This window comes from Microcebus murinus, chromosome 10 (genome assembly GCF_040939455.1).
Source record: "Microcebus murinus isolate Inina chromosome 10, M.murinus_Inina_mat1.0, whole genome shotgun sequence".
In the NCBI taxonomy this organism is placed as follows: Eukaryota; Metazoa; Chordata; class Mammalia; order Primates; family Cheirogaleidae; genus Microcebus; species Microcebus murinus.
Genome location: NC_134113.1, coordinates 25,026,768 through 25,048,686, shown reverse-complemented (window position 1 = coordinate 25,048,686; position 21,919 = coordinate 25,026,768). Strand labels below are relative to the sequence as shown.

Below are 21,919 nucleotides of genomic sequence, written 5' to 3'. Positions count from 1 at the left end.
ATTCTACCAATTCTCCTCAAACTATTCCAAAAATTAAAAAAAAAGAGAATTTTCCCTAACTCATTCTAAGAGGCCAGCATTACCCTGATAGCAACACCAGACCAGCATATCCTCTTCAATAAATGGTGCTAGGAAAATTGGATACTCATACACAGAAGAATAAAACTGGACCTCTATTTCTCCACTATATACAAAAATAAACTCAAGATGGATTAAAGACTTAAACATAAGACATGAAACTACAAAACTACTAGAAGTAAAGATAGGGGAAACACTTTAGGACATTGGTTTAGGAAAGATTTTATGGCTAAGACCTCAAAAGCACAGACAACAAAAACAAAAATGGACAAATGGAATTATATTAAATTAAAAAGCTCTTCACAGCAAAGGAATCAATTAACAGGGTGAAGAGACAACTTTTGGAATAAAAGAAATATTTACAAATTATTAATCTGACAAGAGACTAATATCCAGAATATACAGAGAACTCAGCAGTAAAAAAAAATAATAATAATCCTATTAAAAAGAGGTAAAGTGGGCAAAGGACATGAATAGGCATTTCTCAAAAGAAGAAATAAAAATGGCCAACAGGTATATGAAAAAAATGCTCAACATCCCTAATCATCAAAGAAATGCAAATCAAAACCACAATGAAATATCATACCAATTAGAATGGCTATTATTAAAAAGACACAAAAAAATTATAACAGATACTGGCAAGGATGCAGAGAAAAGGGAATGCTGATACACTGTTGGTAGGAATGTAAATTAATACAGCCACTATGGAAATCAGTATAGAGATTGCTCTAAAAACTAAAAGTAGAACTATCATATGATCCAGAAATCCCACTACTGGGTATTTATCCAAAGGAAAATAAATCAGTATATCAAAGGGATATCTGCACATACATGTTTATTGCAGCTCTATTCACAATAGCAATGATATGGAATTGACCAAAGTGCCCATCAACAGATGAATGGATAAAGAAAATATGGTATATATGCACTATGGAATACTACTCGGCCATAAAAAATGAAATCATGTCATTTGCAGCAACATGGATGAAACTGGATGAAATAAGCCAGGCACAGAAAGACAAATATCATGTTTTCACTCATGTGTGGGAGTTGATTTCATGGAGATAAAGAGTAGAATGATAGATACCAGAGGCTGGGAAGGGTCAGGGGGAGAGGGGGATGAAGAGAGGTTGGTTAATGGGTACAAATATACAGTAAGATAGAAGGTGTAAGTTCTAATGCTGGATAACAGAGTAGGGTGACTGCAGTCAGCAACAAAGTACTGTATATTTCAAAGTAGCTAGAAGAGAGGAGTCCAATCTGCCCAACACATAGAAATGATAAATATTCAAGGTGATGGATACCTCAAATAGCCTGACAATCATTACAAATTCTATGCAAGAAAATATCACATACACCTCATAAATATGTAAGATATTAATATCAATTAAAAAAAAAAAAAACCCCTCCACAACCAGAAAAATCAACTTTCCTTGAATTTAATCAACTTTCCTTGAATTTCAGGACCAAGGATACTTTAATGGCCTTGGAAATGGACCTAGAGAAACACAACACCTTTATCAGATCCAAGCTCTAGCCTTCCTGCTCTCCCTGGTGCTCTTTCACCAAATATTCAGCTTTCTTCTGTGTGCCAGGCACTGTTCATTTGCCCTGTGACTGCTCACCTATATGTCCTGACCAAGAAGTCAACCTCACTTTGTGCCACCTAACGCATGGATGCAACATTCCTCTGACACAGCTACACTGACCTCGGCCACTCAGACACCCCCTGGTCTATGCCTTCTGGGCACTGTTGTTTCCAGCGAGCCCTGCAGCTAAGGCTAAATGATGCTCTGGACTGCAAAAGCTTCCTGCAGTCCTTCTAGCACCATAAAAACAATGCATTTGAGAGCAGTGAGCATCGATAATAGCTTTAATAAATACAGTGTTGGCTCAATCTGTTCTATTTTCAATTAAGATTTTAGCTCTCATGCAGCAGGAATTTAATAGAAGTCCTAAGCCTGGGAGTAGGTCATTGAGAATTTATAACACCTTTTTTAATGAACCAAATAGCAGGACTTTTCCTGCCATTCCAGGTTGTTTTTGTTTTTGTTTTTTAAGTCTTCCTGGCTCCCATTGTTCTGATACACAATTGAAGATAATTCTTTTCCCCCCACAACACTATGTTACTCCCCACTCCAGTAATTACTATCTCAGTTTTTCATTCCCTTATAAAGCTTTTTAATAGGACTAGTAATCCAAGAGAAAAACTAATTAGTAGATGGAATTTTTTGTTCATTATAATAGGCTATGGTCACAGACATGCACATTCTTACCAGGATACGGAGAAATGAAACATATATCCTAAGGAGACTCAATGTAGGGAAAGGGGAGATGTGATCTCTCTGCCAATACATCATGTTTCTCTCCAAATGACTCCTTTAGGTTTTGGCAGCAAGCTCTGGATAACATCACATCTCTATAAATCAGCTCAGTCATACAGATGTGATTTAGTTATTTATCACCCACAACAATAGGATGTTGGTTGATTTGGATTTCATACTGGAGGTAATTGGGGAGGCCAGCCCTAGAGACCCTCATCTTGCTGACTACACCATGGTGCTAACTTCCTGGCTGAAAGTTGGCATTTCTGAGATATCTCCCCTTAAAGAGATGAGCAGGAGACAGCAGAGCTCAATCGGGGCCTCAGAACCATGAAATGATGGAGGTGGAAGAGGCCACAAGGGTTACCAAGAAAGCGAGTTGAGTGGAGACATGGATAGAATGGACAGATACACATATGCACAAGTGCAGAAAATTCCCAACTGCCAAGGTTTCTGATATGCCTCCTGGTAGGGCCTCTTCTCCGTGTTTCGTTCATTCACCTGTTCACTCATTCAACAAAGAGTGACTGAGTGCTTCCTGGGTGCCAGGTATTAGTACTAAGTACTGGGGATATGGTGGTGAACTAGACATCCCTTCGTGTAGCTTAAGTCTAGAGTTTACGGCTTAGTAAACAAATTTACAACTGCTGCCCATTTTTTTTTAAGTATATCAAATGGCTGGAGAAAGGAGGATTTAATACATTAATTGATATTCTGGACAACTGAGAACTTCCATAAATACCATAAATGGAATCTCAATTTACAAATAAGTATTATTACCTATATAAGTAATCACTTTTATATGAGTCAGCCAAAATGACAATTCTGTTCATTCAGAAAAGGTTTATCGAGGACCAGCTATGTGTTAGTCACTGTGTTAAAAGCTTGGTGACAGAAATGACGGACAAAATTCCTGTCCTTATGAGCTCACAATCTAAACGCAAAGATGAAAAACGTTAACGTAACGAAGAGCTTCAATAGAGGTGACAAAGGTCTTAAGGAAGGATGGAAAGATTCTGTGAGAATGGGGGTGGGGCGGGGGGTACGCAGGGTGGGGAGGGCAGCACTTGGGACCACAACTGAGCAGGAAGGACGAGTGAGGCGGTGCCAGGCAGGAAGGGGTTGAGGAGTCCCTGTCAGATGGAGGGAACAGCATGTACCAACTGAAAATAGTGCCCTCAGGGTGAGCAGGGAGTGGTCTGGGCAGCAGCCAAAGTTAAGCCTAGAAAGGGAATCAGAAGCCACGTCTTGAAGTGCTCTGTGTGCCCTGACAACGTGGCTGGACTTGTACCTTGCAGGTGAATGAAGGCCACTGCTGCGTTCTGAGCAGTGACGTGGCTAGATCCGCATGTTGGAAGCATCACCGTGGCTAAAGTAATAAGCACGTCACGCATTACCAAAAGCGTGGCTAAAGACATAAAGCCCAGGGGAAGGGAGGACAGTCCAGGTCCGCAGTGTGGTGCAGTGGCAGAAGGATAAAAACCATCACTTGTTCTATCAACTCTCATTCCAATGAAAGAAATGTATCTGAGAAGAGCTCATGCCTTACAAGTCAGTCTGGTCTCTTCATTTAAAAAAAAAAAAAAAAAGATTAAAACCACATTATAAGAAGAATAAAACTGCTTGACCCAATAATTTCATTAAGGAATTTCCCCCCCCAAAAAAATCTACATAAGAGGAAAAAAACTTTATTCAAAGATGTTTTTAACCATACTACTTAAAATAGCCAACAAGTGAAAATAATCCAAACATCTAAAATGAAGAGACAGTTGTGCCAAATGTCATCTATCAACATGACCAAATACTATATAAACATTAAAATAACTACAGCCATACATGGGAATGTGTAAGGAGAGCAAAAGCAGACTCCAAAACATGATATACACAATAGCTACCACCATAAGTACCTGCTACGTGTTTGGCCACAGTGCTGGATTCTGGGAACACAGAAACAAGCCAGACAAGGTCCCTGTCTTCTGGGATCTCACTGTCTACTGGGAAAGCCAGACTCACGCAATTATAACAACCTGAGGAGTCCTAGAACAAAGTGTGGCACTATGACAGCCCCAGAAGAGGACTTGCCAAGTTAGAGCCAATGCACAAACAGAACACAAACGTGGACATTAAAACCTGTGGCAGAATCACTCACCAGTTACAAATCTTGGTAACCCCAAACATGAACCTCTTAATTTTGTTATATTGTCCTGGACATGAAAATAGAAACTGTAAAACTTAAGATGAAGAACACTCAAATCCTCCCCAAGAATATTTTCATGGAACCCTTAAAAGGTCCTTGGATCCTAGTTTGATAAACAAAAATCTAAAAGTAGAAGGTGCCAGTGGAAGGGGGAGAAGACAAAGACACACCCAAAGCATTTGGCTTCTGATCAGAGTCAAGAAATAGGAAGAGATGACGTCAAAGTTTAAAGCTGCCGCATCTGGGAGAACGACAAGGCTCCCTAAAATAAGAAAACTCCACCCACAAAAAAATAAATAAATAAAAGGTCAGGTGTGGGAGTAGGAATAAGTTCCATTTTTCATATATTGGGTTTGAGAAACATTTGGGAGTAGGAAGGTAGAGGTATTTGGGTCTTAGCTAGAAAATTATTTCTGGAGAGTTCGAGACCCAGCATCCAAAATCGTCTTCCAGAGAGAGCTAGAGCTTGAAATGGATGCTGAACAATAGGTAGGAACACCTCTGACTGCATTATTACTAAATACAGAAGATACTCCTCTTTTAGTCCCTCACATAGCTGTTAGACATTTACTTACTACCAAAGAAGTGTTTCCACAAAATTAATAAAAATAGGAAGACGGTACAAAGGATGAGGCTGCACACAGAGTAAATGCACTGGTCTCATATTTTCCCGTTGGCAAAATTCTCTACTGTAATGAATATAATTTGGAAAGATGATTTGATTTTAAAATATTAATGTTAAAGCTAACTTCTTCTGCAGTGATTTATTTCATGATCATCTTCCTTCCAGTCTGGGAACTTCTGAAAAAAGGACTGTGGAATTATGTCTTATTTAATTATGTCTTATTTCCAGATACCTGTTCTAACAAGGTATCTGGAAAATAGCAAATACTTAATACCTGTGGTAGGAATTTTACAAATAGAGGAATACTTTGTTATGGCTCCCAAATAGCACGAAGTCGCAGGTACTCCATAAGAGCATTTGTGTGTATGTGCATACTACTGAATTCTACTGTCGAAAGCAGTCTGTGCTGCCAATGTGGAGGTGGATACTTTCATTCATTTGAAATCTACAATTACTCACATGTAAATTAGTGGCAATGAAAAAGAAAAGAAATTCAGAATTAGTTTATCTTTCTAGTACTAGTGAGATTCTTTTTGTGTTTGTGATCTGTATGTGCCAATACTACAATTGTGTTATTTCCAGAAATAACTCGAAAAGGCATTTGCAATGAGTTTTGAGTAGCAAAAGTGGAAAGGATATTGTCAATCTGTTGCACATTCATGATGTGCACAATCTCAGGCTTGTTCTTTAGCAAACATGCTTCAATGCACAGAAGAAGGTGAAAACAACACTGTAAATCTCAGGGCTGCATAGGTGAAGGAGGAAAAACACAATTTGGGTTCATACACTGGGTTGGACAATGAAACACCACCTCTCTCTCTGCTACCACCTACTGAAACAGACGTTCCCAAGAAGATAAAGTGAAGATAATTCTTATTCTTCCTGACTCTCTTCCTGTTCCCTTATTTGTCCATTGAAGACAAATGGTATGAAATTTTAGGGGAAAAGTCCAAGCTAGAATTAGAGGGAAGAATTTGGTTTACTTAAATCTATTTCACATGAAACACATCAGAGCTTCCCCAAATACATTCTAATTACCTGAGAAACCTGTTAAAAATATAGACTTCTAGATCCTCTCCCAGAAATTGTGATTCTGTAAATGTGGAGTGAGTCTGGGAATTTGTAATTCCCAAAGCCCCACCCACTCCCACAACTGATTCTAGTAACCAGCCAGGCTTGTGAACCACACTCAGACTTCGCAAATAATAGTAATGGCTTTCGGAGCACTTCAGAGTTTACAAAAACAGCCTTCACATAAACCATTTCGCTCAATTCTGACCAGTCAAGTGCTTGTCAATCATCCTATTCCACAGCTGAGGAAAATAAGTCACAAGTCTGTATGTTTCAGATTGCAGTTCAGAGGTCACAGCTGCCTCCACTACACCATTACATGAGCACCAAATTTCCAAGCACATGTGAACTCCTGATCTTGGGTCTCATTTCACAGAGTATCCATGCAACCAATAACCATGGTGCGCCCAAACAATTCTTGCACCTGTCCGTAATGCAGAGACCCTCTGCATCCCACGTAACCATAATTCACTATACAAGCACTAAAAAAAAAAAGCCATTCAAATGGAACTTAAGTAAATTTGTAGTAGAGCACACAGCTTGTAACACTCTAATTTCATTTTATAACCTGTAATGAGAAATGATGCAAAGATGAAGGAAAAAAACAAATGTACCTTTCCAGACCCACTTCTGTAAAGAAAGCAATGTCTTTGCCCTCATTACTAACTTCTGTAACATTCTGCTGAATGTTAACTGCTTCATTTTTGTTTCAATGCATTATTCTAAGTTTCTGACTAATATAATTTACCAGGATCCCAAAGAATAGGAAAAGACCCCTTGTAATCAGGAAAGGGTGCTGTGAGCATCAAGTAGGGGAAATAGAGAGAACGAGAGCAAGAGACTCGTGTGTGTGTGTGTGTGTGTGTGTGTGTGTGTGTGTGTGTGTGTGTGTGTGTCTGTAGCAAATAAGGCAAGGGACTAAAATGTCTTCTGGTTTGGGGTGGGTTTCTGGTTTTCTGCCAGGTAGCTCTACACATTCCTCTGAGTATGAGGATGGGCTGTGGCAGAAAAGGACGGCTCACATACTGGAAAACAAATTGCAGACACACCTGGTACACATTAGCAGAATCTCTAATGCAGGGGTCCTCAAACTTTTTAAACAGGGGGCCAGTTCACTGTCCCTCAGACCGTTGGAGGGCTGAACTATAGTTTAAAAAAAAATATGAACAAATTCCTATGCATGCTGCACATATCTTATTTTGAAGTAAGAAAACAAACGGGCAAAAACACCTACATGTGGCCCGTGGGCCGTAGTTTGAGGACACCTGCTCTAATGCTTTGGGGAGCAGCAAAGGGTCCACAGGACAAATCCAGCCCATGAAATGTTTCAGTATCAGCCCCAAGCCAAGAATGGTTTTTACATTTTTAAATGGAGAAAATCAGAAGAATAATTTTTTGTGACGTGAAAAGTATAAGAAATTCAGATTTCAGTGTCCATAAATAAAGTTTTATTGGAACACAGCCACATCCATTCATTTCATGTGTTGTCTACAGTTGATTTCACATTTTGAGGCAGAATTAAGCAGTTGTGACAACAGACCATATGGCCCCACAATGCCTAAAATATTTACTATCTGCCTCTCCACAGAGAAAGTTTGTCAACCCCTGCTTTAGGATGGAGGGTGGGAAGAAATTATTAGGTTGCTCCCTGAAAATAGACTCTGATCTAGCCTTCATTTGCTGAATATGAAATAAAATACTGAACTTCGAATTATATCAAATACATTTTCTTTGATACTGACTTATGAAGCATACCACGGTCTAGTTATCTCTGCCTCAGCGTCCCAATATTGAATTGAGACTATTCCTGTGGCTTCCTACCCCAAAAGCGGGGGCAGGGAAGGGCTTCTGCACATTCATCTCATTATTAGAATGCTGAATGCATAAAGGGAGGCAGCCGAGCATGCTAACCCAGCAGAGCCCTCGGCTGTGTTTGAGCCCTCCTTTTATTGAGGAATAGGTAGCTTTACCCTGTGAACAAACATCTCAAGCACTGTTGCCATCCACATCCACAAATCAGAACTGCAGCGTGTAAGGCATAATTCAAAGTGGAGTGGCAGGAGCCACTGCCCCCCCCCCTTCCAGGGAAGGCAAGAGGGAACCCTATCAGAGTCCAGACAGTTCTGGTCCATTATCCGCAACCTAATTTCTGCCATCTCTGAAGGCCACACAAATTATAAAGCATTTGCTACTGTTGTACCAGTCAGCTAATTCAATTGTCAGACATTTCAAACCCTGTAATTTGGATGGGAAAGAGAGGGGCAGCCTTGTTCTTTTGAACTGCCTGTTGGACTATTCCATATCACAGCTTACATGGGGGTGAGAATAGGAAAATATTCTCCATTAGGAAATTGATGTTTGTAAATACCCTGGAAGGCCAAATAATAAGCATAATGGTTTGGAATAAAAGTAACCAGAGTGGTTTATTATCAACATTGCAAGTGCATATTCTAATTATGGCTTTATCACACACACTGATTGTTGGTTCATAGTATTTTACTCACACTTCACACTATACATAATCCAGCCTCTTTTCCAGTGTTTTTACCTAAACCCTCTGTGAGTGATATTCTCAAGTTTCATAACATAACTAGTTCTTAGATTCCAAGGTAATGAAGAAGGTGCCTTTAATACCGAAGAGCTCTGTGAGCTTATTTCCCCATTGAAAACTTGAACATGCTTTAATGAGCCATTACACTAGTTTAAATTCTAGCTCCCCCAGTGACTAGCTGTGTCTGGGTACAGCGCCTCAGTTCCCTGAGCCCCAGTCTCAACCTGAGAAAATGGGGTTAATACCACTACTTCAAATGATAATTTTGACTCAGTAAATTTATTAAAAATCAAGGAGCTATGCACTTAAAATGGGTCAATTTTACAATATATAAATGATTCCTCAGTAAAGTTAAAATTTTATTTTTTTAGTAAAGTTAAAATTTTAATTTAAAAAATTAAAATAATAGCTCTTGGGAGGTCGAGGCGGGCGGATTGCTCAAGGTCAGGAGTTCGAAACCAACCTGAGCAAGAGCGAGACCCCGTCTCTACTATAAATAGAAAGAAATTAATTGGCCAACTGATATATATATAAAAAAAAAATTAGCCGGGCATGGTGGCGCATGCCTGTAGTCCCAGCTACCCGGGAGGCTGAGGCAGAAGGATCACTCGAGCCCAGGAGTTTGAGGTTGCTGTGAGCTAGGCTGACGCCACGGCACTCACTCTAGCCTGGGCAACAAAGCGAGACTCTGTCTCAAAAAAAAAATAAATAAATAAAAAATTAAAATAGGAGGCATCAACAAGAAACCATCAGGGAAGAAAGCAAGATGGGACTGTCTACAGCATGAAGAGTGCAACCGTAAGACACAGCAAGATGTGCTATTTGAAAAGGAGAGACCAGGGGAAGGTCGGAGTAGCTGGATAAAGCTTGAGAGAACAGATAGGACTTCAGGGCTGTCCCATCTTTATGTTCTTTATGATTCACCAGGGGTCGCGACCTATTTAAAATCAAATTCCCCTGACATCACAACTCCTCTCTCCTGTCCCACAAATTAATCTCCTTTTCCTCTAGGCTCTATTTTGGATATGCTTTTGCTAATACAATCATCACACTGCAAGGTAACTATTTATTTAAAAATCTGATACTCACTGAACTGTGAGTTCTTGGAGCTCAGGGACTATGTATTTTGGCAGCTCTAGACCCTGAACTCAGCCCAAGGGCTCAAGAATTTTAAATAAATGAATGAATAAATGTTGCTTACTGCAGAAAGGAAAAAGAAAAAAGATGGTTTTGAAGAGTCATTGAAACATTTGTACATATGTGAAAAATATGTGTGTATGTATTAGCACAATGCCTTGCACATATCGGTAGCAAGCACTAATTAATGAAGGCTCTTTTTATTATTAACAAACATGCCAGAACTATGCTACAGAAAGAAGTATATTTTGAAGCAACTCTAGTCTAAAAAAAAAATAATGTTCAAATGCATGGAAAATAAGTAGACCTAATTTTAGATGATCCTCTGCCCTGTATCCAAGGCTTAAGGGCCCAGATATTGGCCAGACTTTAAAAGACCTCACAGAGCTATCTACAATCCTCCACATTCACAGTTAGCAGCAGTTGCAAAACTGAGTAGCAGTTGATGGGTTTACTTAGGATCCATTCTTCAAGATTCTGGTCTGAATAAGAAGAGAGAAAATGTATAAATTCCTGTTCATACCACCTACCAAGACTGAACCGGGAAGAAAGAGAAAATGTGAACAGACCAATAACAAGTAACAAGATTGAATCAGTAATAAAAAGTCTCCTAACAAAAGCCGAGGACCAGATGGCTTTACTGTTGAATTCTACAAAACTTATAAAGAACAAATACCAACTCTTCCCAAACTATTCCAAAAAACTGAAGAGGAAGGAATTCTTCCTAACTCATTTTACAAGGCCAGCATTACCCTGATACCCCAACCAGATAAGGACACACAACAGAGCCTGGAGGAAGCGGCAGTCAATCAGTGCAAGGTCTGGTGAATACAGTGGATGACAGAAAGTCTTCAAGTCCAGCTTCTGTAGTTTGAGCAGCGTTGTTTGTGGATTGGCCTGTCTCTATTGACCAATCACAGCTGCTTACTTGCAAGCATCCTCATCATTTCGTCCACTTGGTTGCAGCAGACATCTGCCGTAATCAATTGACCAGGTCTCATGAAGCTGTAGTACGTAATACCAGTGCTGGACCACCAAATAGACACCATTAGCTTTTTTTGATGAATATTAGGTTTGGGACTGTGTTTTGGCACTTCATCTTTCTCCAACCATTGTGCTGAATGCTTGCAACTGTCAAAAAGAATCCATTGTTCATCACACGTAACAATACGGTGTAGAAATGGTTCACCTCTATGCTTTAACAGCAAAGAAGGGCAAACTTCAAGATCATTTCTCTTCTGATGCTCATTTAATTCATGTGGTACCCATCTATCCACCTTCTCTACCTTTCTGGTTTGTTTCAAATGATCCAATATTGTTGGAATAGTAACATCAAATCTTGCTGCTAATTCACACATAGGTTGAGATGGATTCACTTCCACTATAGCTTTCAGCTCACCATTATCCACCTTGGTCTCAGGTCACCCATGTGGCTCATTTTCAATATTAAAACCACCAGAACAGAACTTCTCAAACCATCTACATACTGTGCATTCATCAGCCACATCCTTCGCAAACACTTCGGCTGATATTCTGAGCTGTCTATACCGCATTGGTTCCACGGTGGAACTTATATTTGAAAGTAACATAAATTTTTTACTTATCCATGGTTTCACAAAAATTGCTCCAAAAAATTTTTAAAAGATAATCACAAGCCAAAACGTGTGTTTGAAAGACTGAGGATGTTCCTAAACAATAAAAATAAAGCAAGTGTCAAAGTAAAATGTCAGAGATATCAACTGTCAAACTTAGTACTTAAGGAAATCAGACATTTCATAATTAATAACTTAATAGATGCAAAAAGTCTAACAAAATACTAGCAAGCCAAATCCAACAACATATCAAAAAGATAATACACCATGATCAAGTGGGATATATCCCAGGGATGCAAGGATGGTTCAACATTTGCAATTCAATAAATGTAATATATCACAGCAACAACAGAATGAAGGACAAAGATCATATAATCACCTCAATATACACAGAAAAAGCATTTGATAAAATTCAGCATCCCTTCCTGACAAAAACTCTCAACAATTTAGGCAAAGAAACATATCTCAGCCTAATAAAAGCTATATATAACAAACCCACAACTAAAATCATACTAGAAGGCTTTTTATCAACTCCAGACTAGATTAGGAACTTTCACTATGATATCCTAGTAATTTATCCTTTCTTTGCAACAGTATATGCTACATTCATGGTACTGCTAAAATATCTTCCCAGAGAGACCGATCCATGAGATCAGGGCCACTCAGAGCTTGCTCACTCACAGTGGATTCCTAGCACATAGGAGGAAGTCAATTTTAAATCTTTGATAAGCGTTACATTACATTTAGTCTAAATGCAAACTGCACCTATGAAATGACCTCAGTTCCTTCCTTCAATTTGGAGATATCCACAATTCTAAACTCAGAAAGTTACATATTATCTGCAGTATTTATATTTTGCTCTCCTGCTGCTTTGGCAAACATTGTCTCCACCACCAAAGCAGTCCATCAAAAGGAGCAACAGATGGCAAGACTTAGAACTAGCCAGCCTGATTTTCAAATCTTAAAAGAAACAAAAAAAGCCCCATGTATTTATTTTCAACAGTGCCTCACCTCAGTTACAAGGGAGGCACAATCGACTGAAATCTTGTTGGAACTACAATGATTGAAGTGGAAAGGCTTCTGGCAAAAGGATTGAAAGTTTAAATTTGTGGTGTGTGCTGGGATTTGCGACCTAAATCACAGCTGGGTGTACTTAACTGCTGCCAAGGACGGAGGCTGCATGTGAGTTCGCCAACAGTTTACCCAGTGCAGAAGTTCTCAGTTTGAAAGCCCCAACCCCCACCCCTTTTCTCTATAAACATTAAGAGCACAAACCCTGGTGCCAATATGCCTGGTTTAAAATCTCTGCAACATCATTTATTAGCTATGGTATGCCGGGAAAATTACTTAGCCATTTAGCGTCCAGTTTCCTCAGTTGAAAATGGGAATGAAATAGCACCTGTTTCACCAGGTTTGTTGTGAGCGTAATTACATGTAAGGCGCTTAGGGTAAGGGCTTGGCAAACACTAGCTATCCTTATTAGTAGACATATCTAGGGGCATAGGAACGGGTTTGGAGGAGAAGAGATGTGAAACAGAATAGGGAAGACAGATGCAAAAGTAATCTGCTATGTAATGATAATGACTGGGCGCTCTCCACAGATCATCACGGGCCTCAGAAAAACCTGCTACCGCAGTTCATCGGTCCCAGTCGCACAGCCAGCGTTAATAAATAGTTGCCCTGGACTTGAACGCAGGCAGTTTTTCTCCAGAGATCAAGGCCCGACCCACTAAGAAATACTGTCTCCCATCTTCTCACCTTCCTCGTTGGGGAGGGAATTCCTGGGTTATAAAGGAGAAAGTGAACCCAAAGGATGTAAGAAATGAAAAGGAAGAAAATATAAACAAAATAAGGCCAGACTCATCTGTTCCCTCCATTGAAATGAGGTAAAATGAGAGGCTTCCCTTTATCACCCCTGCACAGCCATGAAAGAGCCCACTGTCTTTATGGACACTTTGATTTCCAGGAGGCCAAGTTGAAGTCAAAAAATCACCGTTAAAGGCTTCAAAGGACTGACAGATCCTTCTCAACCCAGTAAGATCCAAATGTGACACAGAAATCCCGGATGTGAGTTATGAGGAGGGGCGTCAGGAACGCAGGACTCACACCTCTGTCTACAGCAGCAAGACAGGCCGGAGTGCTCTAGGGTCAGAAGGACCAAGGACTCAAATCCCAGTTTGGCTCTGTAACATCAAAAGAGCACCTTTACCTCTCGGAGCATCACTTTTGTCACCTGTAAAATGGGGTTAAGAACATCTGCCTCTCCCTGGACAAACCACTTTGATAAAGCTTCTAAGAGCAAACAGGGACACGGGCACTCTTACACTGGCAGAGGTCTAAACTGGTTCAGTCTCTATGGGAGCAATCCGGTAATCCCTCTCTTTTTAATTTAAGAAACTTACATAGCACATAAAATGTGCCAGGCACTTTACAAATATTACCATACCCAATTCTTACGGCAGATTATTTGTCAAAATGGTGGCAAGGATTCCCTTCGCTGTATCCTTGTCTTGGCAGAGCCCCCTCCTGCAGAGACCGGGAGCTCGGCTCCATGATGTGCTTTGGTCAGTCGACAACAGCAAATGTGACGTGAGCAGAAGCTTGAAAAGCGTGTGCGCTTGGCCCGCTCGTGCTGCCCGATGGAACCCTGACACCGCTATGTGGAGAAGCCTGAGCAAGTCTCCTGGAGCATGAGAGATCACATGCCATCCCACATGAGGTCCCCGAAGACCAACCCATCTGTCAACCACCAGACATGTGAATGAGGCCACCCTACACTGTCCAGCTAGTGACCCACAGGCTGACAACAGAAAGCTCGAGAGAAGCCAGCAGAGGTCGCTGGCCTGGCCCAGGCGAGAAGAGCCATCTCGCCAACACAGACACTTGGGGGCTAAGTAAAATGGTTATTGTTTGAAGCCACTAAGTTTTTGGGGTAATTTGTTATACAACACAAACCAACTCATATACTCCTGATAATGATCCTACGAGGCAGCTACCATTTTCAACCTATTTTGCAAATGAGGCAACTGAGGCAAAGCAGGGTTAAGTGACATGCACGGCTTATAAATGGCAGAGCCAAGATTCTACCCTGAGCCATCTGGCAACAGGTCTGTGCCCCCAACCCCTACACTATAAGGCTCTACGTACCCAAAATAAAAGTATTCATGTCACTTGTTCCAGAAATTCCACTGTCATTTATCATACAGATATATGTGCACACATATAAAACCATGTATGTATAAGACTATTCACTGCAGCACTGTTGATGAGACCAAAATATCAGAAACAACCAATTCTAGTACAGGCATATCTCATTTTATTACGCTTCACAGATATTGCATATTTTACTAATTGGAGGTTTTTGGCAACCCTGTGTCCAGAAAGTCTATCAGCATTTTCCCAACAGCATATGCTCACTTCATGTCTCTGGGTCACATTTTGGTAATTCTTGCAATATTTCAAAATTTTCCATTATCATTACATCTGTTATAGTGATTTGTGATCAGTCATCTTTGATGATACTACTGTGATTGTTTGGGGGCACCATGAACCATGCCCATGTAAGATGGCAAACTTAATCGATAAATGTCACATGTGTTCTAACTGGTCTGCCAACAAGGACTGTTCCTCTATCTCTCTCTTTCTTTGAGCTTCTCTATTCCCTGAGACACAATAATATTGAAATTAGGCCAATAACCAACCCTACAATGGCCTCTTAGTGTTCAAGGGAAGACTTGTACATCTCTCACTTAAAATCAAAAGCTAAAAATGATTACGCATAATTAGGAAGGCATGTCAAAAGCTGAGACAGCCTGAAAGCTAGCTGTCTTGTGCCAAACATTAGCCAAGTTGTAAATACAAAGGAAAAGTTCTTAAAGGAAATTAAAAGTGCTACTCCAGTGAATACATGAATGAAAAGAAAGAGAAAAAGCCTATTGCTGATATGGAGAATGCTTTAGTGGTCTTGTTGGAAGATCAAACCAACTATAACATTCTCTTGCTAATCTACAGCAAGGCCTTAACTCTCTCCTGAATTAGGAGAGGGGTGAGGAAGGCACAGAGAGGTGAGGAAGCTACAGAAGAAAAACTTGAAGATAGCAGAGACTGGTTCATGAGGTTTAAGGAAAGAAGCCATCTCTATAACATGAAAAAGCAAGTTATCCAGAAGATGTAACTAAGATAATTGATAATTGATGTAGCTAATCTAAACAACAGATTTTCAATGTAGGTGAAACACCGTTCTATTGGAAAAAGATGCCATCTAGGACTTTCACAGCTAGAGACAAGCAGTCAATGCCTGGCTGCTAAGCTTCAAAGGACAGGCTGACTCTCTTGTTAGGGGCTAATGCAGCTGGTGTCTGTAAGTTGAAGCCGATGCTAATTTGCCATTCTGAAAATCGTAGGGCCCTTAGGGATTATGCCAAATCAAGTCTGCCTATGCTCTATAAATGGACCAGCAAAGCCTGGATGACAGCACATCTGTTTATACCATGGTTTACTGAATATTTTTAAGCCCCCTGTTGAGACCTACTGCTCAGAAAAAAAGGTTCCTTTCAAAATATTACTACTGACAATACACTTAGTCACCCAAGTGCTCTGATAGAAATGTACATGGAGATTAATGTTTTCGCGCCTGTGAACACGACATTCATCCTGCAGCCTATGGATCAAAGAGTAATTTCAACTTTGAGTTCTTATTTTAAGAAAAACTCATACAGTTCGTAAGGCTACAGTTGAAATAAATAGTGATTCCTCTGAAGGATATGGGCAAAGTAAATTGAAAACCTGGAAAGGATCCACCATGCTAGATGCCATTAAGAACATTCGGGATTGATGGGAGGTCAAAAATATCAACACTAACAAGATGTTGGAAGAGGCTGACTCCAACTCTCTTGCATGACTTTGAGGGGTTCAAGACTTCAGTGGACAAAGTAACTGCAGATATGGTAGAAATAGTAAGAGAACCAGAATTAGAGGTGAAGCCAAAAAATGTGACTGAATTGCTGCAATCTCATGATAAAACTTGACTGGAAGAGGAGCTGTTTCTTATGGATGAGCAAAGAAAGTGGTTTCTTGAGATGGAATCTATTCCTGGTGAAGATGCCACAAACACTGTTGAAATGACAACAAAAGGTTTAGAATTTTACACATATTTAGTTGATAAAGTAGTGGCAGGGTTTGAGAAGACTGACTCCAATTTAGAAATTCTACGGTGGGTAAAATGCTAGCAAACATTGCATGCTACAGAGAAATCTTTTGTGGAAGGAAGAGTCGACTGACACAGCCAACTTCACTGCTGTCTTCAGAAATTGCCAGAGCCAGCCCAACCTCCAGCAACTGCCACCCCGATAAGTCAGCAGCCATCAACATTGAGGTAGACCCTGCACAAGCAAAAAGATTATGACAGTAGAGGGGAAGGGCATGCCTCTAGCCCTTGCTAGGGAGAGGCAAAGACATAAAACGTAACCAAAATGTTTGTACCCTCATAATGCCCTGAAATCAAAGATTACGACCCACTGAAAACTCAGATGATTGTTAGCATTTTTTAGCAATAAGGCATCTACAGTGTTTTTTAGATATAAAGCAATTGTACACTTAATAGACTACAGTGTGTTATAAACATAACTTTTATAGGCACCAGAAACTAAAAAATTCGTGTGATTCACTTTATTTTGGTATTCACTTTATTGTGGTGGTCTGGAACCAAACCTGCAATATCTCCAAGGTATGCCTATATACTCACATAAAGGTTTCCCATACAGCTATAAAACAACCTGGTAGATCTATAAACACTGATCTTATTGTACAAGGGAAAAAAGCAAGATGAAGAAGAGTATACATATATATGTATCATTTGTGTGTAAATAAAAAAAATGAAAAGTATGAATATATAACTGCATATATATACATAGATTATTTCTGTAAGGACACAGAAATGGATTTAACATCAATTACTTTTGGGGAAGGGAACCAGCTGGCTGGGCAACAGAATAGGAGGGATAATTTTCACTGTAAACCTTTTTATATCTTTTGAATTTTACATTGTGTAAATGTAACACCTATTAATTTTCAACTTTAAATGTTATTATGAAAATGAAGAGAAACAGTAGATGCCTGGCACAGAGAAAGCAATCAATAAATAGTAGCTACCATTGTAATTATTCTTCCATAATTGTTTTCTAACTCTTTCTAACACAAATAATTTTTTTAAAGCAACCAATCCTCTGAAACTCCTAGCTTTGCATAGGAAAGAGCTCATTTTGGATTAAAAATGAAGAACAATTTTGAAATGAAAACATAAAGAACGAACAAAACATTAACTAGCTTTGTGAAGAGGTAAAAGAAGACTCGCCCCATGCGGTTTCTCTGGTGCTCATTACAGGAGTTCAAAGCACTGGGCAGCCTGGTAATACATCATGTCAGCCTCTTGCTTTCGTCCATTTAGGCTGTCACAACAAAATATCATCAACTAGGTAGCTTTTAAGCAACAAAAATGCATCGGTCATTGTTCTAGAGGCTGGGAAGTCCAAGATCAAGGCCCTGGAAGATACAGTGTCTGATGACGGTCCACTTTCTGGTTCACAGATGGTGTCTTCCTGTGTCCTCACATTGCGGAAGGGTCAAGGCAGCTCCCTGGGGCCTCCTTGATGAGGCACTGATCCCACTCATGAGGCTACTGCCTTCATGACCTGATAACCTCCCAAAGGCCTCATCCTTTAATATAATCACCTTCGGAGTCAAAATTTCAACAAATGAATTTGGGGGTGGGGGAGACACATTCAGACCACAGCACCCCTCTTCAGAGAAACCCAATTACTGGGCATCTTCTGTGTTCCTACTTTCAACATTCCCTATGTACCTTCTCTTCCACTATTCAAGGACACCAAATGAAAGTAATTAATTTTGATCCTAATAGTGTGTCTGCTCATTCTCTCTCTGCAGTTACTGATACCACAGTTGAAGGGTTGCCGCATGCATCTGCCAGACTGCCAAATTATCTGCTTCTCCAGAACCAGAAATGGTCTGGGGCAGGAACAAAAGGTCTGTAGGCAGCAGAGTGTAATGGCATAAGCCGGGGCTTTGGAGTCTAGCAAACTTGGATACAAATCCCAGATCCAACCCTTAGCTGAGCATCCTAGAACAACATACTCAACATTTCCAAGCTTATCTCATCTGTAAAATGGTGACAGCAGTTAGTATTTCACAGTATTCTTTTAAATGTACGTACCACAGTATGAGGTACACAGTAAATGTTCACTTAACATTAGCTATTTTCATTATCCTTGGGGTATTCCAACTGAGGCCTAAACACCATCTTTTCTTCGCTCTCACTCACACACGCACATGTGTGCACAATGCCCCCCCCCAGCAACAATTAGCAACCTTAGGTGTTCGTAAGAGAACTCCTCTCTCCCTTACTCTCACATCAGCAAGCTCAGTTGACTCCATCTCCAAAACACATCCTCTCTCTACCTCTCCAGCATCTACACACACAGGTGGTCTCCCTTTTCCACTACCATACCCTTCCCCATAATCCATTCTGCAAACAACAGCCAAAGTGACCTTCAAAAAGGCAAACCAAATTACATCATTCTATTCCTCTACTTAAAATTCTCTAAATAACATCCCTATGCATTTAGGCTAAAACCCCAATTTCTAACCATGGCCAAAAAGGCCCTGTAAGGCTTGGCCCCTGCCTATCTCTCCACCCGATACACACTCCACTCTGCTCCAGCCCTGGAGTCATCTGCTCCTGCCCCCGAGCCTTTGCATCCAAGCTCAGTGTGGAACTAACTTTCCCTGAACCTTCACATAGCTGACTTCTTTTCATCATGTAGCTCATAGTTCAAGTGCCAACCCCTCAAAGATGTCTTCCCTGATTGCCTCAAAGTCTTCCCTCTCTGATTCATGCCCCATTACATTATCCTGCTTTATTTTCTTCACAGTACTCACCACTATCTAAAATTTTATTATTTGTATATTTGTTTATCACTATGCTAATTTCTCAACAAGAATGCAGCCTCCAACAGAACAAGGCTCTTGGGTGTCATGCTCCCCACTGTACTCCTAGAGCTTAGAACAGAACCTACACATAGTAGGTGCTTAATACATGTCTTATAGGAGTGAGAGTGGTGGGGGTCAAAATGCAGATTACTGAGCTCTAGCCTCAGAGTTCTGATTCTAAAGGTCTGAAGTGGAGCTCAGGAATCTGCATTTCCAGCAAGCATCCATTTCTTTCATCCTAAGGCAGGCAGTAGGCAAATCACATTTTAAGATACTCTGTGATCAACAGCCATCTCCTACTTTGATTCTCCCTCTTACATACCCTTAGACCTACAGATCCCATCCCAGCTGCTTTCCCTAATTACCCTGATGGCACTGAGGGTAAAATGATTTCGATGACCCTTGAATCTGGAGTTCAAGCAAGTAACAACACCACCGCCAGTTTCCATTTCCCCCGCTCCACCAATGACAGGCGCGCCTACCTAGCTGGCCAGCTTGGCTGGAATCCTGCTCTCCCCAGAAACACCTGAGCAAATCTGGACTCGCTCCAAAGGTAAGCCAGGTAAATTTCCATGTCAACTCACTGATGGACGTTCCAGAAGCAGCTGGGGCCTATTCGTACTTGCTCAATAACCCCTCCAAACACCTCCCCCCTCTCCCCAACACATATGCGGAAGACTTAATTCTGGCACCACCAGCAAAAGGATAGGCCAGAATTTTCTCTGAAGCAGCCCAGCATCTGAGAGGCAGAATCTCTGAAAGGGCCACTCAGGTGACCAAAGCAATAGGCACATACCTACCTTACAACAAGCCAATCCCAAACTCCAAGCAGAGAAATGCATGGGCACTGGAGGAAAAGAGTCTTATTCTGGTTTTGTTTTTTTTTTTCCATTTCTTCTCAGCCTTATCTCTTCAGAAAACACCCACCCACCCTTTCCTGAGCGCCTAATCTGTCATCAGGGTTGGCCTTAGGAGGTCTGGGGGAATGTGGAAGATACCTAGTAGGATTTCCTTACGAAACTTCCTCTACCTCTACCCTTCTATGCTATTAAATGCCGAGAGCCTGTATATGATTAAAGCAGCCTCCATTTCCAAAGGTAAAATCCAAACGGCACCCTAAGACTGATAACTTACGAAGTCACCGACACCTTCGTGCACGTTAGCTCCCCCAAACAGGTAAGCTCTGGCTGCACTAGGGCCTGTCATTAAGCAGCCCGGATCTCCCAGGCCGTCCCTTAGGTGAAATAAACTATGCAACTGAGCCTGTTTTCTGTTTTTCACTGAGAGCTCGGGCGGGAGGGTGAGGGGTGAGCGCAGGGCCCCTGACACCTGCCGGGACAGCGACAGCGGCAGCAGCAGCGCCCGAGGGCGCCGCCAGCGGAGCGGAGCCGCGCGCGGGGAGCCGGCCTGGGAACTTGGCGCCGTTCCGGTTCCCGTCGGCGGGCGGCTCCCCGGGCCGCGGAGACCCGCGCCTTCAACCGCCGTCGGCGAGGACAGCGCGCCACCTCCCCGAGCCGCGCGCACGCCCGGCCTGCCGCCCACCCGGCCCGGCCCGGGGCTTGCCGCTGCCCCTCGCCCCGCGGTGGGGCGTGCGCCGAGGGAGCCCAACGGACGCCCGGCGAAGTTTACGCGGCTCCCGAGGACCGAGCCCTGACACGAGCAAAGCGGGCGTCAGGGGCGCCAGAAGCCGGCGGCGCCGGGAGCAGCCCCCCGGGGCCGCGGGCAGGGGGCCCCGACGTGTCGCCGCCGCCTCCCGGAGCGCAGGCTGCCGACCTCTAGCGGGGGAGCCCCGCACGGCGCCCGGCTCCCCCTTCCCGCCCGCCTGCCGGACGAGCCTCTCCCGCCGGGCGGCCCGCGCACTCGCCACGCGCCCCTGCGCCTGGGGCAACGGCGCACTCACCCTCCGCATGGTGCCGGCCGTCCGGTCCGGGCTGGGCGACGCGGGCGCGAGGCGGGCAGGGCGGGCGGCGGCGCTCGGCCGGCCGGGAGCTCCGCACCGCCCCGCCCGCACACGCGTGCGCCGCGGCCGCTCAGCCGGCGGGCGGGGCGGGGTGCGCGGGCCGCGGGGTCCCCGGGCCTGCCCGGGCGGCGGCGGCGGCTCGCGGCCCGTCCGTGGCGTGCAGAGCTCGCGGACCCCAGGCCCGGGCCCCTGTCCCGGCGTCCCGGCGGGCCCGCCTTCTCGCGCCGCTTCGCCCCTCTCCTCCTCCCGCTCGAGTTCCCGCCCGACCCAGGGCGGCCCAGGTCTCCGGTGCCTGCCCCGCGGCCCCCGGCGCGGAGCCGCAAAGGTTGGAGCCCACGCTGGGGCCGGCCCTGCCGGGAGCCAAGTTTAAAGAGCAAGAG

General features: G+C 42.6%; 1 long non-coding RNA gene across 1 annotated transcript in view; it reads right to left on the bottom strand.

Moving 5' to 3' along the window:
• Positions 1–21,574, bottom strand: part of LOC142873348 (uncharacterized) — a 29,727-nt gene extending 8,153 nt beyond the window's left edge. The window contains exon 1 of the long non-coding RNA XR_012921412.1: positions 21,480–21,574. This is a non-coding gene — a long non-coding RNA (uncharacterized LOC142873348). The remainder of the gene's footprint in view (positions 1–21,479) is intronic.
• Between the last annotated feature and the right edge of the window lie 345 nt (positions 21,575–21,919).